Source organism: Oxyura jamaicensis, chromosome 1 (genome assembly GCF_011077185.1).
Source record: "Oxyura jamaicensis isolate SHBP4307 breed ruddy duck chromosome 1, BPBGC_Ojam_1.0, whole genome shotgun sequence".
NCBI classification, from domain to species: Eukaryota; Metazoa; Chordata; class Aves; order Anseriformes; family Anatidae; genus Oxyura; species Oxyura jamaicensis.
This window is the reverse complement of record NC_048893.1, coordinates 93,788,950-93,815,412: the sequence shown is the minus strand read 5'-3', so window position 1 is coordinate 93,815,412 and position 26,463 is coordinate 93,788,950. Positions and strand designations below refer to the sequence as shown.

General features: G+C 36.4%; 1 long non-coding RNA gene across 2 annotated transcripts in view; it reads left to right on the top strand.

Annotated features, from left to right (window-relative positions):
• Positions 1–1,940: 1,940 nt before the first annotated feature.
• The window catches only part of LOC118157781, a 60,146-nt gene continuing 35,623 nt past the window's right edge, over positions 1,941–26,463 (top strand). For both annotated transcript variants that reach the window (XR_004746727.1, XR_004746726.1), the window contains exon 1: positions 1,941–1,974. This is a non-coding gene — a long non-coding RNA (uncharacterized LOC118157781). The remainder of the gene's footprint in view (positions 1,975–26,463) is intronic.

Here is a 26,463-nt window from a genome sequence, read left to right as displayed (position 1 = left end):
TTTTTAGCTTTGCTTACAATACCTAGAGGGACTAACACAGGTCTCAACTAAAAAAAGCCTGTTTTATTACTTGACATACCTACCCTCGATGTTATGATAACAAACCACGTGATAAGAAGAGAACTCAAATACCTTTCAGAAGAAGAAGAACAACACAAATAGACAGTAATTAATAGAAGCAATAACTAGATGGTGAAACTTAGCTACAGTGACTCACTTCTTCCCTGGGTACCCCCTTCTAATACCTGACTACTCTTTCTGAGAAGAAATTTCTCTTAACTTCTAACCAAAACCTCTCCCTGGCCCTATTTCAGCTTTAAATAGAAATGTGGTAATCAGGTTAACTGCTCTAACAACATAATTAACTGAGATTGGTGACACATTGAATCATACTGCCAACAAACAACCCCAGGTAACTGCTATCTCAAGTTTTTGGCTTCTTAGTTGGACTTGATCTCTGTGTTGAAACAAAGCTTGACTTTCAGCAAGCTAAAGGAAGAACTCTAAGGTTGGTTTTGAAGGTGTCTACATGCGAGTGTTAAAAATGATGCATTTTTAGAAGCTATACATGAAAAAGAAGTCAAGAGTGGAACTGAAGAGTTGAAAGCAATTTTTATGTGGTTCAGTGAGTATTCAGTAACTATGGGGATGTTTTTAATAGTGTTCTCAAAAGTTTAGTGTTTAGTTTATAAATTTAATATTTTTTAAATGCAAAATGAGTGTATCATTCTCTATAGGGAGTTTAGAGCAGAAGTACTAAGGGGAGATAAGATTTCACTGCAGTATTTGAGATTAATAGTGGCAATGGTGGAGAGAAATTCTAAGAGATGTCTTGATACATGTGACCTCTTCCTTTTGGAAGTTCACGATAAAGCTTAGAGCATACAGCAGTGTACTACAAATAAGTTTGATCAGAAGATGCAGCTGTGTGAGGACTGAATGTTGATAACTGGCTTGGCTACAAGAGTAGAGCTGTATTCTCTTAGTTTTCAGGTTCATGGCCAGTATAACATGATGAAGGATGATGAAGGAACTTTTTTATTATTATTTTATTTTATTTTTATTTTTTGAAGCTTTTGGTTAGGAGGCTTAAATATGTGAACAAATCATGTTTGTTGGTTTCTGTATTGGGGAGTGTAGATTTTGTTGTTGTTGTTGTTTTGTTGCTTTTTTTAACAGGTTAAGTAATGTGCTTTAGGAAACATCTGAAGCTGAGCATTTGAGGTTGGATTTCTCAAAAATCTTTACAGTGTACCTCTACTTTATTCCTAGCAAAGACCATGCAACTCTTGCTATCAGTAAACTATCAAGTTGTTTAAGTAACCTTTTCAACCCAGTCAAGCATTAGCTTTGATGAACTCGCATCTTTCTTCATACAGAAAATCTTTAAAGGAAGGAGAGGAGATTATACTTGTCTGTTGAAGTTTGTCTTTGAATGCTCTTTGCAGAGATATCATCCAAATGCTTCTGTTTGCTTAGTTATTTAGATTACAGTTCTATCTTTATGTTGCTTAAAATTGAAGGTGATGAATACAGGAGGGAATGAAGAGAGAGCACATTACAGCTCCCATTTCTGTTACTTTTTTTTTTTTTTTTTTTTTTTTCAGCTTTTGAAGGATTACAGAAGCAGTAAATATTTCATTTTGAAATGCTTTCTCTCTTCTAGCTCTGGGGAAGACTTCCTCACATACCTTTTACTTTCTTTCCAGTCCATGGGATCTAAGACTTCTGCGAGGATCTGGCTATACAAACAGAATCTTTAGACTGGCAAATTGCACCCATCATTGTTGGGGTGTATCTGAAGACTGAAGCAGAAACAGGCAAGAACACTGAGTGAAAATAGGCACCCCAAAAAAGATAATGGGAACTTGATCTGTATTTTGAGAGCTGTTCACAGTGCAAAATCAGAAATAAGAATGTTATTTCTTTTTGCCTTTCAAGATTATGGATCTGGAGGTGGGGCGATGAAATGTGGTGAGTAGGTTGAGGTGGTGATACCACCTGCAGCACTGTAGCATGCAAATGATTCCCTTGGTTACATGGTCTTGCTTTCTTCCTTGGCACTTGTGAAGAAATGAGATGTCTTCCAATGTTAATTTTGTTTTGATAAGAGATAGGAATTAATTTTCTTTTAGAATCACAGCCCTTCAAATTCTGCAAGGATTGGAGGAAAATTTACACTTCACTTGACAGTATATGTATCAATTAACTTGATGAGATCTAGTTCTGCTTACAGCATCTTTCCAGAGTTTTGTAGACGTTTTAATGTTGTGTATTGCTGACTTGTATTGACTTTTTTATCAGTGGAATAACAAAAATATTTATTTTTGCACATTTCCTAACTTATCCCAGTTCATTCTGTCTCTTTCTATAGTTAAAGTATATAAAATATCTTCTATCCACATGCCAGTGACATTCTGTGTGGCCGCAGGAAGGAGTGTTTATTCATCAGTGTGCTTGTTTTTTATTTTAATGTGTCAGAGACCTAAGCATAAACTCATACAGTGTTTTATGGGGAATATAAATCAGGACCTAGTCAAATAATGATCTGAAGATGCCTGGGAATTCTCCTGTTCTTTTCAAATTATTTCTTCTAAAACCCAATTTTTTAACTCTCATTGCTAGCCTCTCTCATGTAGTAAGTAGCTCTGACATTTTGATTTCCTACCCCCCCCCCCCCCCACCCCCCAAAAACCAACCAACCAACCAAAACCAAAGAAAAACACAACTGTTTGTCAATATAATTGGCATGTCTGGTATTTTGTGCAGAGCTCCAGTCCAGAGGACTGGCAGAGAATATACAAGTAACACTGGCAAACTCAAGGGAGACCTGTATGTATCATTTCCCAGATTCCTACTTGCTTTTTTGTTAGTGTACATGAGGAGATATGAACTTGTAGGAAAGCCTGGGTACTGCAGAGTGGTATGACATCGCTGTTTTTGATTCTTTGTGCAGACATGGAAAAAGAGAATGATAATGTGTGCTAGTGACATGGTGGATTGGGAGGAAATAACTGTAGTACTCTTTGTTTCTGTTATAGTTTTCAAGTCAGTAGGTTGTTTTCTCCTTTTTTTTTTTTTTTTTTTTTTTTTTTTTTTTTTTTCCTGTACTCATGGCACTAAGTTTATGTGCAAGACAGATGTTCAGCCCCTAGCCACCATCCTCCTGTGGCTTTCATGCCTCCAGTTTGATTGAATATGAGCACAGCGATGTTTTTTCACCTTGAGACAGTCTGACAAACGTTCTTTGTGTGAATGGTGCACTTGGTTGCTCTAGTAAACAGTCTTCTTTTTATCCAGATGTCAGGAGAAGCAATGACTTCTTCACAGTGCACCTGCATTGTACTGTATCTCATTCCTCCAGGGACGCAGAGGCTACAAATCCTATCTGATATTTCTTTTATCCAGTTCAGAGGTGTTTCCAATCAGGCTAAGGCCACATGCATGCTTCCTTGCCATGGAGAAATCTGTAGATAGCTGCTCTGATTCAATGGAAGCATTCACTTGGTGCAGTTCCCAGGAAACACTCCTACCAGAGGGAGTGTTTCCAGCCACACAGCTGTGCAGCAGGACAGAGAAGAGTGGAAGAGCTGAAGCTCTTAAGGCAGAACTGAAGAATTTACAGACAATCAAGCAAAACTTAGATCTTGTGAAGAATCATGCCTTGTCTTGACAGACCCTCTCTCTCATCATCTTGTATGCTTGTTTTTTTGGATTCCTTGCTAGCCGTCATGTTGCAGCTCACACCGGTGAGAAAAAATGTGGTAGTTCTTCAGACTACGTGGATGTGCTGATAATTCTTCTCTGAAAGGAGAGAGCTGCTCTGTCTGCCATGTTTGACAAGCAGGATTAACAAAAGACCTTTAGGCCAGTGAGATTCTGTATTGCCACAGAAAGGAGTGGTGCTTCATCACTGTGCGCCCTTTGTATATCCAAACTACAGGAATACACACCTGTATGCCGGTTACCTTTGAAGTACGAGTGTGTGGCATGAGCTTGACTTTTTTTTTTTTTTTTTTTTTCCTAGCTGACTTTCTAGACATTTGTGTCTTTCCAGTTTTGATAAAGTTGAAAAGGGATGCTTGAGTCTGCAGTGAGCACAAGACCCAGTAGAGGAAAATGGGCTATGCCATGTTAGAGACAGGCCCTGATAGCAGTCCTGTTGAAACTCTCTTGCTGGAGTCTTCTGGCCTCCACTGAACAAAGTTCAGGCCACAAGCTAGTTCATCCATCTTCAGCTTCCAAAGCTGAAGTTAAAACTCTGCTGGGAATTGTTTTCCATGATTTGTCTCGGTGGTAGTTTTATTTATTTATTTCTCCTCAGAACCAAAAGGAGATCTTTTATTCACACCGCTGTTTTCAAGGAACTAGACACAATTCAGTGCCTTATTGTTAAGGCATGGGTGTATAGCCAAGAAATACATTGTTGAGAACAAAAGTCTAGCAAGCCACCCAAATGAGTTGACAACTTAAGTATAACAAAATAAGGAGTGTTGAAAGGACTTTGACAGTTTTCATTAACAGCGTTGTATGAGGCAAATGCCTACTTTGCCAGTTTTGGCAGCAAGTCAAGACAGCAGTACAAGGAGTGTAATTACCTTGGGCACTGAGCCAAGTAATTTTGTACTAGCATTTTCATGCAAAACGCATTAAAGACTTGACATAAATTAGAGAATATACTGATACCTCCTATTTTAAATGTCATGTTCTTGACTTAAAACTAACTAGGAGAATCACATGTGGAAAGTTCTTAAACTAAGCAGTCTTATCATAGAAGTCTGTTAGATGAAGTTTTTTTTTTTTTTTTTTTAAATTTTCAACTATGGCTTAAAGTTTTTTTCTTTAAAATGACCTTAAGCACTTGTCTGCTTCATTATGACTTGTACAATAATGTAGCAAAAAGCTAAAATTAGCAGAGTTTCACTGAATGGAAGGGGATGGCTTGTGGGAAGAAGCACTGAATCTAATGATAATTTCAGGTTGGCCTTGAGAGGTTTCCATCATTTTGGTCTGTCATTAGTCTGAACTTATAAGCAGATAATGCAGCTTAATTACTTGATGGAAGACACCTACTCGTATATTCATGCTACAAATTATTATAAATTCAGTAGTTACATGATGTAATTCCCACTTCTCTCAGATATAATTCCTGTGCAACGTAACTTCAAAATTGTGGAAATGTACGATCAGTCAGCGTGTGCCTTCTAGAATACCACCAGGTGTGATTCTGTGGTGACTGTTTTCCTGAACTGAGTGTAGGAGGGAAAAATAAAACAACCATATTTTCAAAGTTTTTTTTTTATTATTTTTTTATTATTTTTTTTTTAATGGCTTCTTATCAAAACAATGTAAGTTGTTGAAAATATTTGTGATGAGTTTGGTTGGATGAATATATTCAAGAGAAATGTGAGGCAATATTTCTATGGGCATAGCAACAAAATTATTGAATCTATGTTAATTTTTGAAAAAATGAAAGCACAGAAAAAATCCAAAAAAAAAAAAAAAGACAAAAAAAACAAACAACAAGCTATGATTTGCTTGAGCTATTCAACTTAACATTATTTTTATTCAGTCAGTGTCTCAGAAAGGAGTGCGCTGATGGCATGCACTGACTTGCTTGCTAAACCTGTTAAGATGTTACTTATATTCAGTGGAAACTGGGTGCTTATATTTTTCTGAGATTCTGGTTAGTTAAAGTGTGTATGCTTTGCTATAATAGATATTATTTCATTGAAAAGGAAGAGCCTTAGTACAGGCAGACCTGATTTGGTTGGTATTTGACAGACTTGATAAACTTCTATGTGTTTCATAACATTTTGTATGTGGTTATTTCACTATTGTTTGGGTTTTCTGACACTTTTTTTTCCTACATTTGGGTTGTAACAAATCTGTTGGGTAGACATTTGCAAACTCTGTCTTCCACTGGAGATGTATGAATGTGAAGTGCAAAGCATTAAACTTGATGTACTCCTTTTTTAGTTGTTAATGCCATAAATATGTATGCCAGAGCTCTCTATGTCCGCTCCCTTGCAGCAGGAATGCAATGTGCATAATTCTGCCATCAACCTACCCATGGGATCTCAGTCGGATTGTCAGATGTTGCCTTACAAAATGAAGGATCAGGCCATGAAATCTGGATCTTTACAGAGAAATGCAATACAGTTAATCTAAAGAGAAAGGAAAAGATTAGCTACTAAAACTGTTTCTTGTTTTCTGTTTCCTGCAATTGGCTTTGACAGAACAAGATTGGCTCAAGCCTGGATTGTGCATTGCAGTGAGTTTCCGGACAACTTAAACTTTTAAACTTACTTTCACTCTTTCTAAATATTAGCAGATACCTTTTCTTCTGTCACATATAACTGTGACCTAGAGCAACCTTTTTACTTCACAACCTTGTTTGCACTTCACCTGAACTTCTTGCACACAAATGCAACTGCTGACTTTTTCTTCCTTACAGTGATGTACAAAGGAACTGGCTGAAGGTGTCCAAATGACCTGTGCTGCACTGTCCAATCTGATTCTAGTAATGAATAGTAATCCATATAGAGTTGGAAATGTTTTTATTTTTTTATTTATTATTTTAATAAACTTTCAAGATACTTGAGATGTCTGCATTTGCAGACAGTCTTAGTAGCAGGTTTCTGTCTGTCTTTGAGGTCCTTTCTCTTCCCCTCAGTATTGCCAGAGCATGCCCAGCAGATACTCATTGGGATAGGTGGAGAGCTGTCTCAGACAAGCATTTTCTTTGTAGTCCCTTGCTCAGGTCTAAGCAACTCTGCGGCACATACTGTGTTTCAAAAGGCACTTAGCCAATGGCTCTGGTTTGGTACTGCTGTGTCACAACTTCATGTTATGAAGCTGGTGGAAGCCTGATGGGAATCAGGGGAGAGAGACTGCCCACACCATGTTGTCCAGCCACGCACGCTATGCAAGGTGAAAGTGCATGGACTGTATGGGACCCTCCTAACAGAAAGACCATGGTGGTCATCTTAGACACCTTCCTGGTTTTCTTGTCTTTTTAACGGCCTTAATTTGGCCATAAGAACTGCTCTTGATACAGCAGAGAGTACGTACGGTTTTCTCACCATGTCTGTATGGCAATGTCAAATGAACTTCCTTTTCAAATGAAGATCTACAAATTGTAAATACCAGTTCTGCTTCTCAGAAGAGCATTTGGTTAGAAATGCTAGCATGAGCTTATCATTACAGCCTTCTGTATTTACAGATGTCATTGCAAATTTGCCTATTCAGTTGGAGTATCCATTGTAATAGCAAGGTCTTTAAAAGAGATGTGAACAAATGCTACAAACTTCTTATTGTGTATTTATGGCAATGCTTTTTAAGTAGTTATTTTTCAGTTAATGACTAGTTTCCTACTTCTATGCCTAAGTATTCTTTTATTGTTTTCCTGCTGTGGAATTTTATGCTGGCAGTTTTCTTTTTAATTTTTAAGGCTGTAGAGGTTATTTCTTTTTCTGTCTATGGAAATGTGTGTCCCAATATAACTCATTAAGAGCTTTCTTTAGTTCTTTTGTTTGATTCCCTGCTGTGGGGAAGTGTTTTAATAAATTTTATTTCTGAAAATGGTGGCTTTGTCTTGTTGAAACTGCAAGCATGATGTATAATGCATCTGTCAACTTCAGGCAATGTTGGGAAGGCAATCTCTGCTCTTAGGATGAACTAAAGGTGGCTCCTGAAACCTCTTCAAGGCTCACGATCAGGCTATTGTTGACAGTAAGAAAGAGCAGAGAGACCTGAACGAGGAGTAGTGTATTTAAACTTCTTAAAACTGTAGAGTAACTTGATGTAATCCCAAGAGAGGAGACCAGCAAGTTGGTTTGGATCTCTGCTGAGACTGATCCTGCAAGAAAAATGACCTTATGTACACCCACTAAGATCTGGGCTTGGGCTTCAGACTGCTGAGAACTTTACTCCCAGATACTTATTTGGGTTTAGTTAAATGATTGTCTGGGTTTTGCAGGCTATATGAGGAGAGCATTATGGTGACTTTGAGTATTACATCAAGTTTTTCAAAAGTAATAGATTTCCTCTCAGTAGTGCATCATGTTTTCCAATCTGTGGCTACGTGCTGTATGTCACCTGAGGCAGTTTTGAGTCTGGTGGAAGGTATGTCTCACTCAGTCCAAGTGATTGTGGAAGCTGTTGCCAGCTCAAAATTAAGCCACAGAACTACTTTTCTGTCCAAAAATGCCATGCGGCCTTTTTGTGACTTCAGATTAGTTGGGCTTTTAAAATGTGCGTGTATGTAAAAGAAAAACCTCTCAATCTGTTCTTGTTCAATGAAATTATGTCCATGCCTGGAAGGTACCTAATATTGATTATGAGAAAGGAGTAATTCAGTTGGAACATGGAATAAACACCTATCAGATCCATGCCATGCCGCTCCATCTGTTTTCTAATGTGTTTGTTTTATCCACCTGTGTGTTTATCTTTGCAAGACAGCTCCATCCCAGGCAAGTACAATGGAAGAATTAAAGCAAGAAAAATGACCAAACCTGTAGTAGAGCATAGGAATAAACTAGTCTTGCACGCTAGTGTTTGAAGCAGCACATTCTCATCCATTTTAGCACAAAGGCTAGCTCCATAGTTATTAGTTCTACTTGCTTTAGAAACATTGCTGTCATATCTGCTCTAAATTCAGAAAGCTGCTATTTCATTTACGTCTTGCTACTATATACTAGAAAGTCGCCATAGCCTGAGGAACGTTGTTTTCTTTGATATTTTTTTTTTTTTCTCCTTTTGAAGCCTGTTCTTTCAATTGTTCTGTGGCTTCAACTGTTCTGCATTCTATTGTCTGGTATAAATGTTGGTATAAATGGTCCCTTCTAGCACTTTTTTTTTTTTTTTTTTTTTTTTTTAAGCAAATTAAAAAATCCCCATTGTATATGGGGACAAAACCACATCCTCAAAGACAAAATGGACAAAATGACCTGCTGAACTGCATCTGAGAGGACTTGGTATTTTACAGATCCCTTTTCAGCCTGTTTTTTTTTATTTATTTATTTTGGGGAAGCAGCTTGATTGAATATCTTTACCTGTTTTCTTTGCAGTTCTGGGAACAACTTCTTTTTTTCTTCTTTGGGGGCTGCCTGTCCTCTGCCTTGCTAATATTAGTCTTAAAATCTTTCTATTAATGTTATGTAATGCCAGAACTTGGCACTTGATAATATTTTTTCTTCTTTAATTCAGTGTGAGAGTTTCAGCTCTCCCCCACCCCCCCATTTTTGTGCATTGTAATCTAAATACCACATTAAAGGGATAAGATGGAAAGCATGGCAAAAAGTCTACTGAATCATTTTTTTATAGATGCATGACAACTTGGTGACTATTTTATCATTTTTTCCTCAACTGTGCTTTTTTTTGTGAAATATGTGAAGTGACTAGAGGTAACGAAACTTTACCCCAATACTGCAAACAAGCAAGAAAACTGTAACTGTCTCCTTTGCCCTACTCTAACTTCCTCACAGGTATTTTGGTGACAGTTTCGTTTATTTGTGATACATTCTGCTTGCAAGTATAGTTTCACTGAATGAAAGTCTCTGAAGGCAGTCTGGATGGTCTAAAGCTGCAGTTGAGTAGTGCTTTGAATTTGACTACTTTCCATACTTGAGCATTCTTTGGAAAAGATGGTTGGTACTCCAGGCATCAGTGGAGATAATCATATATTGGTATATTTGTGCACCTTGTGTACTGAGATTTTAACTCTGGTAATAGCATCAATCTTCATATTTTTCGGTTAGATACAATTGTAGATGTCATGCTAACAGAAGTATATAGCTAGTTTTCTTTTTTATTTTCCTGTGTCTTAGGCCCAGATTTCCATACCATGATTCAGTGCGAGCACATATAGTTACTTTGGTTTTTGTCTCTTCTTCAATAATGTGAAAGGAAATAGCACACTGTAAGAACAAAATCTCATTTTCTGCAAAATGTCAGTATGCTAGGTAATTCTTCATGATTAAATACAGTAAGAACAGAGAGCCTGAAATTTTTTAATCTGAGTGGAATTCATTTGTTATGTAAATTAAGTAAGAAAATTGTGCAGCTGTGATACTAGGAAGTTTCACATTCTAAATCAAACTCCTAATGTCTTTGTACTAGTTCATCTTTTATTGAAAATTTCATTAATTTTTTGTTAACCTTAATAACAGGTATGTAAGAGAACTTCAGAATGTAAGTTTTCATTTAAAAACTATATATATAATATTTATATATTAAAATATATTTTTGCCCATTTCTTCGAGCTGTTTTTTTTTCAGTATTCAAAACTGTTCAAGCTCTTCAACCTGCCCATGTTTTCAAGTTCTCCTAATGTGATTATGTTACTTGTTTTTTCAAAATTTTGATCCGCTTCCCTGAATGAAGGGGATGCAAGACAGGGAACTCATGACGCAGGTGAGAAGGCATATGCACTAGGTAAGAATAGTTAGATGATGATCTGTTTTTTATGTGAATGCAGGCCCTAGTGTGTGGGATAGAGGACATCAGCACTTGGCTTAGTGCTGTTTCTGAGTGTGGAGGAGCTTGTGAATTCAGGCAGTCTCACAGAAAATAACTCATGCAATTGTAGACCAAAAAAGTCAAAACGGTCTAAATTTTGAACATTCAAAAGTGCAATGACATCCTGTCTTTCATAACTTAATTACTCAGTATTTGACATGTGTTTTTCATGTTGGAAGCAACAGGTGTACTTACACACGGAGGCATTTCGCTGCATTACCATTAGAAGCCCATAGACTTTGATGTTAATATGATTTAGACGTTCTTCATTCAAAACTGAAGTCTTTGAACAGTCCAAGCTATTCCAGCTTTATGAAGAAGGCTAGAATAAACTGGATGTTTGCACTGTAGCTGTAGGTGAAATGATTCTTCCTTGAAGAGGCTTTAAAAATCGTTCTATAATAACACGATTGTATGAGAAGCAATTCTAGACTTCATCTGATCCAGCAGGAGACTACCCTTTTAACCACTTTTCATCAGGAAGGCATGTTTTGCTTCTTGTACACATTGTCAGATTTTCAGCTATGTGAGGTCACTTTTTGTCTTTATGCAAAATATATTGCAATTTCACATCTTCAGTTACTTAAAAGCAGATTTTGATCCAAAAATAAATTGCTTTCTTCTTGAATGCTAACAGAACAGCTCATGAGAATTATGATTAAATCACACTTGTGACAATATGAAATGAAAATGTGGTAGACCAACACTTCTCTTGATTTGCTTTTCTTTAAATATCACTGCAATTCTAGTTTGAATTTGAGGGAGGGGTCAACTTTTTAATTGAGACCATATTTGTAAGCTATGCAGTCTGTTTCACCCATTGTACTGTACTTCAAAGAAAAAAAATGGATTCTTACGTAGTAAGCACTATCTCTTTCAGTTTATCTAAAACTGTTCTTTCATAGTTTGCAAACTATAAAAGCACTTTAAGCTTTGTTTTTGGAAAACATTTGACTGTCAAAGCATGACAGTTTTGGGAATATGCTTAAATACTGCTTGTGCAGTACTATTTTGCATTTCTAACATGTAGAATTTCACACTAAATTAGAATACTCTTTTAAGTACAGAATATGGAGAATTTAGAAAATATCTTCACCTGAGCTTCAATTGTTACGACATTGTTGCAAAGTATGAAGTGAACTGTTTTAATGAGAAATTCACTTTGTTAGTAAAAGTTGCTATATAAGTAAAACTAAAGCAGCAGTCTTAACCCTCTTCATGTGCTCTTTTTTTAAAGCTTACCAACAGTTACTCAACTACTTTAGCTATTCAGTTAGTCCACCAGTAGATTATCCATAGAGGCTTAATCAGTTTGTCAGTTTTGCTATACTTCCTCTCCCTTACTTTTCTCCCTCTCCCTTTAAATATGAGTTATGGAAAGTATTTATCTCTGTGTTTGAATACAGATGATAAATCTGTTCAGGTGGCTTTGGGAGATGAAGCTTCAGAGGTTTGAAAGATAGGCATTTACATTTAAAGTGTGAATTATTTGGGCTAGTGGGTTATTATGTCTTCAGGGCCATTTCTGCCAATGTTTCTCTAAATGTGACACATGGGACTGACTTCTTCAGCCTTAATAAAGATGAAAGTTACTAGAGCATGAAACTTTACAAACAAGTTCTATTGATATATGTTGAAAATTTCACTCATTTCCATTTTAAGTGGAAACCAGTTTATAGCCTTGTAAAATGGAACATCCTAATCATTGTTTTTAGCACTAAAAATAACAGATATGGCTGTAAAGTTACATGGCACTTCACAAATATAAAGTAAGATTTATCCTGAAACAGCTCTGAAACTTAAGTACCAGACACAGGCAGAGTATTAGAACAGAAAATAACACGGCAAAAGAGAAAAAGAGATAGTAAGAAGAAAGAAAGGGGGTAGAGGGGAAATATGAAGATTCTTGAGATGAGAACTTTTAAGGAGAAGGAGTAATAATCGTCAAGAGCAGAATATGTAAAGATGAAATAATTATCAGATAATCCAGATTACAGATATAGGTTTCTAGCCATAATTTATGTGAGTAGAATTTAAAGATGAAACAGCGCTTGTACAGGAAGATAAGGAGACTAAATGTGACAAAAATGTCAATGCAAGATATGGGAGAAAGGGAGAAAAAGATAATAAATGAGACTTCGTATTCACTAGTCTTCAAGAATGGAAGCCAAAACATTGGGTGCAGGCTGACATGCTTGCAGTAGAGAGAAGGAAAGATAAATTGTGATGAAATTATAAAAGCTAAAGCATGAACACTTTCAGCACTAAGTCTGTGGAATTTGGCCGGTGTATTTGTACCATTTGCCTTTTTTTCAGTGTCAGCGGTATCTCTGTCTTTCCTGTTAAGGGCAGATGTGAAGCTAGATTCAGATTCTTGATGCCTGCTTTGACAGCTCAAGTTTGGCGATATTAGCTTAGAACAAGATGTTCTTCAGTGAAGTGAGCAGAAAGCTGAGAGGCTGAAGGAATGCATTTGTGTTCAAAGAACTTCTGATGAACCTCTTAAATGTGGTCTTCCTGGTGTATATCCAAAACAAAAAAAAAAAATACATTCCTAAGTGTTTAGAAAATACATTTGATTCCATGCCTTCAAATATTAAGTATATCCTTTTCTACACTCCTCTTGTGCCAGAGTTCTAGGACAGAGATAATAGTAAGCATATTTCTATATTCTTGGCTCCACAAAATCTTGTTCAGAAGTTTTGTGGGAAAAAGATGGAATTAGGGTCTTCTGGTGCAGATTACTAACCCATTACTAACCAATCATCTCTAAATGTGGGTGGTTATTTAGCAGGCACATATCTGCTAAGTGTTACCACCTCATCTACAGTGGGCCCTCCTAAGCCCTTGAGTACCCTGGCCTCTTATAGGTCCTCTTAGATACAGATATAATCTCAACTCATACATAGCATTGTATTTCTTTTACAAATGGGCAGTGCCTTGAGGAATTTGAGCCTTGGATTTTAGATTCAGGCTGGTTCACTGAAGGTGAGGGAGGAAGGGAGAGAGGGGATACGTGGGAATGGAATAAAAAGCCTTTCCCTTTCTAAGGGTACAACGAGCAGGTTCCTTTGCTAATGTAGATCTCTAAAGAAATAATATCACAGATATTCTTACTACTCTTACAAGTCACATACTGATATGTGATTTCATTCATAAAATAACTGGGTCCCAAACGATTTAGGTTAGTATAAGATCACCCAAATGCCTACAAGAAATAGTCAGGATAAGTATCTTGTTGTTGGTGGGATTTGTCTACTCCAGATTACACATGCCATTGTCTCAGTGATTTCTGAAAGGTGGTGGGAAGTACAGAGCTGCTACAGATGATTATGCACATGCTTCCTTGTGCTGAGTAGGCTTTCTGCTCCTGTCCAACCTTTCTCCTGAGTTTTGCTGGGGAAAAAAAAAAAATCAACTAGTGGGAATTGTTCACATCAATAATTCATAATTGGCATTCTCTTCTTTCTATGAAGAAAGACAAGGAAAGAAGGGAATTTGCACTAGAGGGAGACGGAGAAGCAGGTTATTTCAGTAAAAAGGAAAAAAGGACTTAGAGGTAATATAACCTAAAAATGGATTGTAACTGCTCTCAAACTTGTCTTTATTGCCCTGAAGCCTCTAAATTATCTTCTCATAAAAGCCTGCTTCTGTGAGAGGTATTTTCTATTCCCATTCCGGTCAAGAGGTCTCAGGTTTCCGTGTGTCAGAATTATTACCTTGGCAATCAATAAGCTTACACTAATCCATCCGAGATTTCTCTTTTGAAATTATTTACTGGAAGTGGCATGTAGGTTACAAAATTTAGCTGAAACTGGAAGGGTTGTGTTAAAGATGAGTTTATTTCCATTAGCTCTTTCTGAGAATTTAGTAAAATGCTCATGTTGTAGGAGTTATGTAGTGTGCTGCACCAAGTAACAGCTTATAGTGGGAAAGTATACCTGATGCTTGGTAGGAGGGAAATTTCTCCCTCTTATAAGAAAGAACTGTTTGACTACTGATATACCAGCAGCTCCTTGGTCTGCAGTAGCTTTGAACAGCTGATGCTTCCATCACCCTCTCTTGATCCCATTTTCCTATGACAGATAGGAATGAGAGAAATCTGTGCAGTTCCATTTTCATAGCAGTGGCACTCATCACAGGCATGCTCAAAATCCTGGCTAAGCTCATCACTGGCTCTGACTTGGCTGCCCCTGCTGTAGGCAGCTCTCTCCACAAACACTTTGTGTAAGTTCTAACAGGCTGTCAACCTATGGCTTAATAGTAAAGCTGGAACACAGAGCTGTAGTGATGTGGCATTGATTTAGACTTTTGAGGTATTTTGGCTATATCTAGGGATGAATGCCAGGCAAGAGATTAATCTGACCAATATCTGTTTCTTGTGAAAGTGTATCAGTTGGATTTTCCTCTATAATACTTCAGAGTGAATCCATGAGGAAAAGGAAACCCTTAGCAAATACTGTGTGCTAAAGGTTTGCACAATGTAGTTTCTCAGGCTTAGCTGTTACAGTCTAATGTTGTGGTTTTGGGGACTTTCATTTTCTTCCCCTCTGCCTGCATGTCTGTTCACAGTGCCATAATATTGGTTAAGGGCCTGACTTGTAATAAAGATGATGGGAGTCAGGTACCAAACATTGGTACTGCTCAGATGTCAATTTTATTCTCTGAACCTTTTGAAAATCACAGTGTGAATCAACTGAATGTTCTCAAAGAACTTAGCAAGCCTTAACAGAACACTTTTTGGCAGGAAACAGAAGATGGTAAAACCTTATGTTAAGTTTCTAAGAGGTTTTCCAAATAATCTGTAACAAATTTTAGTAGTTCAAATGAGTAAACAGCATTTATCTATCCTCCTTGACCACCTCCCCAATTCATATTATTAGTTTGAATTTTGGTTTGTTGAGGGTTTGCTGCCTCTGTCATGATTTCACTACAATTTGTTTTATGGGAGACCAGTTAGGACAAGCAAGAGGATGCTTAGGAGGCTGAGGTGTTGTTTGTCACTCCCTGCTTTATTCCAATTGCCATGAAAGCTAAATTTCTCCATTTGTGAGGAAGCACTAGTAGTCTGCTATTTTATAAAATCCTTTGAGAAGCTTGGATGAAAAATGTTATCAAAGTGGTGGTAGTAGTGTACTCTTTACCTGTTTTATAGGAAAATAGAGGAAGAAAACTTGGTTTTCTTTTGAAAACATGTATTTGCATTGGTATGAACGTATGAAGGATAAAGAATGGAAAATAGCTGGTGAGATTTTGTATACATAACATTCTGAAGGTATTTCAGCCTTCATTTACTGTGTTTTATTTGTAAATCAAGCCTTTATAAATTAAATCTGTGCGTATATAAGACAAAGCTTGAATCATAAGAATTTTATTGACTACTGAAATGGTGCAAAAAACCTTCTGTTGCCTGTGAGTGGAACTGAGTCCATCAACAGGCTTCATCTGTGTATAGTTTGATGTAAATGATAATGCTGCTGTGAGCAGGGATCGATTCAAGATAAAGCGAGGCTTGCTGTAGGCACATCAATACTGATTAAAATATGACTTGTTTCAGTCAATTTAAATACCAGGCAAAATATTGCTAAATTCTAGAATGCAAACAGCATCGCTTCCGCACAGCCCCTGTACACTGCTCACTCCCTTCTCTGCAGTTTTATGTCCCTGGCACCTCCCTAGACTCATGTATCTGCTAGCAATGAGCTCATTAACATTGCTACATGGATCACCAGGTAATCCACCCATCCTTGTTAGTAAATTGCAGGAACATCTGGCAGCTTGGAGCATAGCTTTAACACTGTTTCTGCCAGTTTTTTTTTTTTTTTTTTATTTCGAATATCACTTCCCTTTATCTCAATCCAAAGCAAGAGTGAATCATTTTACGCATCTATTTCAAACTTATTTTGCGTTTATTCCAGCACTGCTAGTCCTAGACACTGATCTTAAATGTCATGAGATTGAAAAATCAGAATCTGCGGCTACAATTGTGTATATGGATTTTTTTGGTATGTAATTGTCTTACTATTTGAGCCCATAAGAAAAAAAAAAATAAAAATGAAGGAAGACACCATATTGAGTTTTATTATTACTTGGCTCCCCGTGGAGAAGCTTTAATAGTGAACGTTAACATATAATGTTCAGTGAAGTTGCAAGATGTGGCAATCATGGTAGTGAAGTGGTGCAGTGTATACTTGGAGTCCAAGATCTAACAACTATTTGGCTTATATGATGTATATTATAAGCTTTTCATTCTGTTTATTTCTTCTTCCAAAGTAAAGACTGATTCCAGTTTGTTCCTCTGTGACCTTATCTTTGCTGTACTGCCTGAACTGTGGTCACTGAAGGTACTTAAGGCAAAATTTGGTAAGGATAAAATGAAAGAATATGCCAGTAGAATGATTCCTGGAATGGTCTTCACCCTGAGCTCCATTTTGACAGTCAGGGCCATTGAAATTTCTCCACGTAATCTGGAGGTCTTGAGAGGAGAGGAAAAATAACCCGAGAAGAGTTAACATTGGTTGTGTGCTGTGGTTTAGTGGTGGCTGAAGAGGAGGTGAGATGTGACTATGGAGATACATACTGCTAAACTGCCTTGTGCTGGGAAGTCCTGTGGGCTATAGCAGGACTTGTGGCTCTTGCTGGTAATAACTCCAAGGAGGTATTCTTCACTTCACTGAAGAATATCTTGTTCTAAGTTAAGGGGATATCTTGAAGATATGTTACTATGGCATCTGTTGCAGTCTTATATACCTTGGTAGCTAGGACTAAGGAGCACAAAGGGACTGATGCCTTACTGAACTCACATTCTCTATGAAAGATGGTTTTCTTAATGAAAGAAGTGTGTATTTAAAGACTGGACTGTGTATTGTGACTTATTTGTTAGATAGTTTTGGATGAAAAAGAAATAATTTGACATGTCCACATTCTCATCTGTAGAATGAAGATCTTATGTGATTTCTTTACGGCACATGTGATCCGATCACCATTAGTGAGAGACGTGTGTCTTCACTGAAGTGCGTTATCTACTGCTTAGTGATGTATAGAAGCTTTTGGATGGTTGTACTCCTGCACCACATAACCACTTGGGTAGATATTTCCTTGCTGTTGCAGAATTCCTTTAACTTTGGATAAAATTGCAGTCTGCCTTCCTGAATAACAATGCAGAGTTAGAGACACGTTCTGTCTGTTATACCTTGGATCTGAGGAAAATGCATTTAAAAACAAACCCAAATTCACATAAATGTTTTAAAAATCAGGTCTGAAATTTGATCTTATTTAGTTTAGGTCAATAGCCTAGAAAGAAAAATTCAGAATAGGAAATGAATTATGCTGAATATTTCTCGGGGTTTCTCTAATACTTTTATTATGGGAGTTGAATCTAACAACAGAGTGGCTCTCCTAAATGCTATTAATGTATCCACTTTTTCTGTGCTCCTGTTATTAGGAAGCAAATGACCTCAGTATTAGGAGGCAAGTTTGAAAACTGCACAAAGAATTACACATTAAAAAGAGAGAGAGAGGTGTGCAAAATTCCCCTGGAAGCTTTGAAAATGTATTTCTGCAGGGTAAGGAGCTTCTGAAGCTACAGCAAAAAATAAGAGCATTTCTTTCTTCTGTGTGCTATGTGCTGAGATTTTGGGGAAAGTCAACAAGAGTTCATATAAATATATCAATATTATTTGAATGTCCCTATTTCATTATTCCATTAATCATATGCTGGAGAGCACAAAAGTAGTTATAAGACTCTTCCTGGTTCATAAAGAAAACTGCTGTGTGTGCTGAAAAGATGCCTAATTTGTAGACTTTTCAGTTCTGGGCATATTGTATAATTGCTTACAGATTTGACAGGGTTAGTCAGAATGAAAGAATGAAAGTGTGTTGAAATTCATTTCTTGTGTAACTTCTCTGAAATAATCACGTATTTTCCATAAGAAGTCAACTGGGTGGGCAGGAAAGATGTCCTTAAATTGATTTTTTTTTCTTTTAAATATTTTTTATGCTGCCTTTTATTTTTTCCTGCCATAGTGTTGCTAAGTCATTATTTACAAATAAATCTCACTAGTGATCTTTTCTAAGAGATTACACTGAAGTAAGGGGTTCAAAAAATTAAAAACAAGTAATAGAATTTACACTTACTACATTGAGAATTGAGTTGGAGTTCAGAACATTGTTAAGCTCTTGTGATTACTCTTGAATGGCTAAGTCTTTTACCTTCTTTCCTGTGATGTGAAGACCAAAAATGTTTCACTTTTTGAATGTGGTTAAAAGAAGCAACAATCTGGAAAAAAATGTTAATCTGAAGGATGGAATGGTAATGAGATGGTAATGTACAAAGGGGAAAATACATTGTTCATTGTGGAATGGGAGAAACTTGGTGTTGATGCTTTGAGAATTCAGTGGGATATTCAGGGAGAATTCAGGGATATTCAGTGGGAGAATTCAGGGAGATTTCTGTGTATTCACTTGATTGACTTCTGAATGGTAAGAACTCAATATTCCCTATCAGTGACATAGGAGGATGGCTGATGAATTACAGTTAATTGCTGCAAGTAGTTCTGTATCAGGAAATGTAGACCTGTTGCTCACCTAGTTTAGATCAAAATGAGTATCAGTATATTCAGAATTTCAGAAAGAATTACAAGAAAGTTCAGTGGCTAATGGCTGAGTTTACATTATTAAACCTTGAAATTAAAATGAAGTATTCTATAACTGAAGTTAACTAACCATTGAGAGTATTTATATGAAGCTATAAGAATAAGATCTCAAGTGGAATGTTTAAGAAAACAACAAAAACTCATCCATAAATATAATCTAATATTTATATTTTAAATTTACTTGGGGGACAAGGAATCAGTTCATGAGATTAAATGATCATAGCATTTCTTTGACTGTTAAATTGTGGACCTGTGACATGGATCTCTGTGGCCAGCAAACCTTTCAGAACTGGCAGGGTATTTATTTATTTATTTATTTATTTACATTTAGATTGCATCCTTTTTAAAACAAACAAACAACAACAAACTCTTACATTTGAAATCTCATATTTTTTAGTGTTTTTGTTGTTGTGTTTCATTGTGTCTATTGTGGTTCACTGTTTTTTAATAACATTCTTTAAGGTATTTCACACACAGAAAATTCTTTGTGGCTGGTGCCACATCAGGCAGCGTGCTGACATCAGTCCTGTATTTCAAGATCATGTAGCTCTTCACTTTCGTACAATAAGTCTGTTGTAAACTGAAGTTCAGACTCTGCCATCCCCTAAATGTGAAATGTAAATTTACAACTGAACTATATCAAGTATTTTAAATTTGCTATATGCAATGTAGCACTTAAAAAACAAACAAACAAAACAACAACAAAACACAGTGAAAGGGGGAAGTAATCCAACGTAAACATCTTTCTGAAAATATATTTGCTGATTTTTAACCTATTCTTGCTGTGCTTAAAAAAAGCATCAGGAACCCAATGCTCTGCATGAAGGGTATATCTGCTTAATACACTTCTCATTATCTGCTGGTTTCTCTTTCATCTTCACCATTAAGAGAAGTCTAGAATGTAACTTTGCAGGAATTGTGAATTACTAAACCTATTGGCAAAATAATGTTCCTAATAGCTATAAAATTTTCTTCCACTGTTTTTCAGAGCTTAATAAGTTTGTTGCCATCTTTAACTCACTTTTGCTTTTCTTTTATTGCTTATGAGCAGGTTAAACCACTAAGACATTAAAATGAAGCTTTCTTCAAAGTAGGCAGGCATCATAGAGTGCTTCTTAGGTATAAGGTGATAACATTTCCTACATCATGTTTACCGAAGCATTGTTATGTCATATGCTGAGCAAAGCTAGAATGCATACATACTCCTCAAACACTGTATTATACCGTGACCAAAAGGAAAAACAAAACAAACAAAACAAAAACAAAAACCCAAACACTTGGATAAGTGGCAGGGACAGCAATATGCAAATAAAATGATCAGAGAGTTGTCCTTAAGATCATTTTTATTTTTTTGGTGATGGTATGTACCTACGTTTAACAAAAATAGGTGAAGTTCACTTGCAATGAGGAACACTTTGGGGGAATGGAAAACTGAATACAGGAAACTAATGAGGTTCCCTACGATTTAAACTTGCATACTACCTTCAACCAAATTCATCTAATTTTCCTGGCTAGCAGTAGATAACAAATGTTTGCAATGCTGTTTCCTCAATTGAAAAATGTTTTTAAAATGAAGTGCTTTTAAAACAGCCGTGCATTTAACAACCTTATGTTTGGACACTTACTGGGTACTGTATTTACAGGCTTACCTGTAGTGGTAGCCCTGTGGTGTTGATGATCACAGTACAATGTAATATATTTTTTTTCCCTAAATGTAATATTATTATTGCTCTGGGGGCAGCACTTAGTATTTGATTTTTTTTTATTTTTTTTATTTTTTTAATCATTTTCCACACTAGACATAGATTATTGCCATTACTATGGTGAATCTCTATGTGTACTCAGATTTTGTCTGATATGTACCATTTCGCTGTAGCATGTGCTTTGGCAGGTTTATTTTTTGTTGCACATTAAAGATGGCTTTTTAGTTCTACTAGCAATATATAGCCCCTCAATTTCTTTTATCTTCAGTTCAATGGATGATGATGGTAAGTATGCAGTTAATTTCGCTGTGTATGCATGTCTGCACCATACAGTTCTCCTGAAGTGCAGTTTGGGGGGTAAGACTGTTAGTTGCAGAACTAATATGACTACAAAATCAAAGTGGTCTATATATGTCAGCAGGAAGTTGTTATTCTGTGGTGGTTTATTTAATACGCTGCTTTTTGTGCTAATATTTATACTGGGCTAGTATTCATACTGTATTCATCTCATTTGCTTATCATAAACAATTAACAAAATTGTCTCCAATACTGCAAGATGCTACCAGTTAAAGATGGTATTTTTTTAATATAGAAATTTACTAATTGTCATATTGTTAAGGAAAGTAATGTACACTTGTAATCCTTAAGAGCTTCTCACTGCTTTGAACTGATACAGTATTTTTTTTTCCATCCTGAACTGACAAAAATTTCATAAAATTCTGAGTGAAAACAGAATATTGGGAAATTAATTCAAGTGCAACTTTTAGTATAGTCATCTCTGCTGCTGCTTTGAAAGTGCTACTGAGATGATAATTTCCCACAGGCTCTGTATGTGCATATTGAACACTGCTGGCCTAAGCAGCATGTAGTTTCATATACCTTTCTGTCTTCCTTTGTGACACCTTCAGTAATAAGTGGTATCGCTTTCCATCACCGTTTATCCCTTCTTCTTGCAGTATGCTGTTTCTTTTGCAGTTTCTCTGAGATTTCAGTGTGGTACTGTGATAAAGACCCTGTTAAAATCCAGATGAATTATATCCACACCATCTCCCCTTATCCTCCCAGTCTGCCGCTGTGCTGTAAAATCCTTTCAGGTTAGATTGTGCCAATCTGTTTTCCTCAGACTCTTGTTCTGTCTGTGACTCAATAAGTTCTACACAGGATGCCTAGAAATACATTCATAGGTTTGTATTATTGTACTTACTTAGTATTGTACCCCTATTCCAAAGCAAGTTCAAGGCTGAAATGCATTTCTGAAACATGCTAGACATGAACGTTAAGACTGAGGCTTCTGAAGAATCCAAATGCCAATGTCCTATTAAACTCAGAAGGAATAAAATGTTTTGATTCCTTAGTGTCACTTATTTTCCTCTTAGGCTGAATATTAAGATCTATACAAACCATCTAACATTAAATTACATTAGCGTCAGCAGAATATGCTTGGTTTTCTGCACTTAAAGCCATGTGCTGAAAAATACCAAGTTTGTCTTAAAAGGTCTTGTTTGTATTTTGCCTTCAGATAAGCAGGAATCTGCAACCTAAAAATGTTAGCAGCGTGTTAAATCATTCCTCTCTTTTGTTTTGTTTTTCCCTCTTCTTTTCCTGAGATTCACCTACAAGAGCCAGGCTTCACTTAACTGCAGCAGCAGCTCCTGGTGGGGGCAGCCTCTGCGGTGTGAGGGCTGAATGCACTGAAGTGCGTGCTTATTAACTTGTGTAAATGTCAGATTTTAATCTGTTTCTCTATGTAAATCAAAATCTTGAAACGTAAAAGACAGCTGTTGCTCCAGGGGGACTGGAGGAGGGAACTTCAAAAGAAAGAATGAATAAATGAAACCTTGACTGTTGCTATAGACACCACCTTGATTAACAACTGTTCTTTTTAAGATAATACAAACTGTCCTGGCAAGTTGATGATGGTAGTTTTCTAAAATGTATTCTTCAAACTGTATGTGTTGACATTATCAGTCTCACGGAATTCATAGCTGGAAGAACCAATAATTTAGACTTGAGTTTTGGAAGGTTAGAGAAAACAGAAGGGATCCAATCCAGTGTAGTCTTTTCACTAGTGGATAAGTACCTTCTTTTGTATGATAGTGATACACAGTATCCTAAGAAAAATTACAAGTTTTTAAATCACCATATGTCAAGAAACCTTGATTATACACTGTGTGTAATAGCTTTTTACATGAAATAAGGACAAAAGTAGATGAAGTTGTCCAGTCTTAGTGTTCCAGGCTTCATCCATGCATATTTCTGTATAGCATTGCACAAATAAAATATTCTTCCCATTTTCACATTTATAATTCACTTTGTGCAATGAATGTCAATGTATATTTCAATGTTAATCTACATTACAAAACATTCTTTATAGTTATTCTTCCTGGATGGGTCCTTAGGTTTTTCTGTCTGTAGACAGGCATCCAGTCATACACTAAAAACTGTTTTTACAGATAATAATTAATGATTATTTATAAAAGTTTGGATTTACAGAAAACTTTTAATACATCAATTTATCATTTCTGGAAATTGTGCTAAGCCTCATTCAAAATCACAGAAACATCACAAATCTTCTGAGTCCTAATCAGTCGTGAAAACTTGATACATTTTCTCAGCCCCAGAAAGGCGTGTCTTCCCATATCTGCAAGTATATTTAGGTGAGTTGAGATTTATTCACATAGCTCTCCAGGAGGATTCCATAACAGGTCCAATGCAGCATTGGTAAAATAGTGAGCTTTTCATGATGGAGAGTTTGTTTTCTGTGCCTCTCAGGTGTTAGCTTTACAGCCAGAAGAGGTGTGAAATAGAGCATGGTTGCTCTGCCTTTTTTTTTGCTCTATAATGTTTAATACTACTTAAAAAATAATGTGTGTGTTTAATACTAACAAATCTCTTATTTTGTATTTAATTCTAAATTAATATATGCAGAATTGCTTTTTTTTTTTTTGGTCCTAAAGCTATTGACAAGTATGCTGCATTAAAAAATATTCGGTGATAAAAGCAGAAGACAAATATGAGCAGTTAACACTTCTGCAGCAGCCTTTAAAATACCTGCAGGCATGTCTGCCATGTGACTTGTATGAAGGAAGTACATGTTCAATCCAGTGTTTCTTTATGATGTAGTGCATGAAAACTTAAACTCTCAAGTGCATGTGGTGACATGCCTATGTTTCACACTTTTTGGGTGAAATGATCTTAAATAGAAAGAGAGTAACCACTTGTTGAAGTCACTTGATTATTAGAAACAAGTATTTCCTGTAGCTTTTTATTTAAATTAATTTATATTTATTTAAAACTTGCCAAGACCAGTGATTTTCTTACAATACCATAAAATCAGACAATTAGTCTTTGTATTGTCAAGTTTTGGATTCTGTGTCATAGAATTCATAGAGTGACTACAATGAATCTGCTTTCTAATATAAATTTTATCTTTTTTTAAATGGTCTAGTAAAATACATTTTTGGGGGGGGGGGGGCAGGGAGGGGAATGACTCAAAATGCATGTGCTGTTCAAGTTGAAAACATTGCTTTCTAAACATTTCCTGCTTTTTCCTCTCTTTAAACTGGGCAAATAGTTTTGAGGTGGGCTCTTGTTCCATATCTAAATATAAACAGTTGTGTGATTTCACAGCCTATGGAAAATATTGGCAGTACTTTAGAATATCTTAACTGTTTCTTCCCACTTCAGGAACTGAAAGGCATGGAATTAAATACTGAACGACTCTTGTAAACCACATGGCCTTTAGTCATGCAGCATTTTGGAAGCTGTCTTCCAGACTGCACGCTTCCTACCTTATGCTACACAGCAGAGAAATCCTCAGTCTATACATCAGTTAACTGTCTTAAGAAATAACATCACTTTATCCTTAACTAATTACAAGGTAATTCTCACCATGTCTTTCTGTAGCTCATCCTTTAGTCATGCTGCTGTTGCTGTTCTTCAGGTGCTTTTTTTTTTTTTTTTTTTTCCCTTCACCAAACCCTGTGACTCTCTTAAAGCAAAGCACTGCTTACTTGTGGAAGTGATTTATAAACACTTGCCTGTGAAGCGCTGTTGAAGTCAGAATATTTCATCTCCGCTAGCTGTCTCCATTTAACCAGATGTCATGATTCACCATGCCCACAGAAGTGGAAAGTAAAGCATGTTGGGTGCTCTGCAACTACTGCTCGCACCCAGTAGAGAAAACCTCCACCTTGACTCATCCTGAGCCTGCACCCTCTTATTGCAGGTTTTTTTTTCCTTGTTCTTCTAAACCAGGGGTTTCTCTGTGACAATTGTCCTTAAGGACAGTCCTGTACTGGACTGCTGATGTGTTTATTTTTTTTCCTTTAATAGGCTGCTGTAATGGGACCTTGAACAGTGTATGGCTCTCCCAGGCTAGTTATGAAGAGCCAGCCTGTGGATTGTAGAGATTTTGATGTCTTTTGAATGACTAGGAATAAATAAGGTTTTTCTGTAGTAGCAGTTTTTGTATATTAAGTGCAGTGCTGCAGATTCTCATTATTTCCATGAGTATTCTAGGATTTATGGGTTTCTGCATGAAACTGTAATCTCAGATCACATTTGACAATGTTTGCCAGTAATTCATTTAGTTAAAATTAAAAAAAAAAAAAAAAAAAGTGACAGGTTTTTGTTTTGTTTGGACTGGGTGGAAGGAGAAAGAACCAAGTTGTAGGAAACTGGGCTCTCATTTATTTCCTCTCTTACAGTAAGAGTAGATGTTGGAAAAGTCCAGTCAATTTGTGCTGCTTATTACTGGATTTTTATTTTTTTTTAATATCTCACCTGGCAGAGGCTCTCGTTTATTTCCTGTGTAAGGTTTTCCTGCTAAGTAAAACTTGGAAAGAAAATAAGACCAAGTATAGGTCTGTTCTGAGCAAAGCACGGGATTGCATTTACTATAGGTGTAGGTTTCTCAGTATCTTGCATTGTCAAACTGCTACAAACCCATTCAGAGGTTTAATGTTCTTGTTTGTACTTACTGCAAAATTAGACCTTATTTCCCAGATTTATGATTTAATGCTTCAGGGCTTTGAGGCCCTCTGGGAGCTACAAGAGCCAAGCTTCTATTCTCTGCTATTTTGATACAATAAAAAAACATTCCTTTGTTACAGCCCTCGATTTCATGGGCTAGTAGGTTTTTCTACTAAATGGTGGAACTGTTTAAGCATCTGCTTTTTAATCCCTCCTCTATAGTAAGATAATGCTGACAGTAACTACTATATTCAGGCTCCTTGTATTCTTTTCAAAAGCCCATGCTCACTGGTAGTATTTCTACAGAAATTTACTTCCAGCATTTTTTTTTTTTTCCATTTATTTTAATGCTACAACCAGAACCAAAATTTTCTGGGGAAATCTACTTCAAATGAAGTTGTGCTTTTAGAAAGCTAACTAGGAAACTTATGCCATTCAAAAAAATAGCACAACAATATGTGATTGATGGCTAGACCACTAATGACAGTATGGTGAATCAAAGCTGAAAGGGTTTAAGGGTTTTAAGCAGTCTGAAAATAGAAAGCTTGGATTTGGAGGATTTGATATGTGATTCAAGAAAGAAGAATATAGGGGAAAAAAAAGAAAAGGCA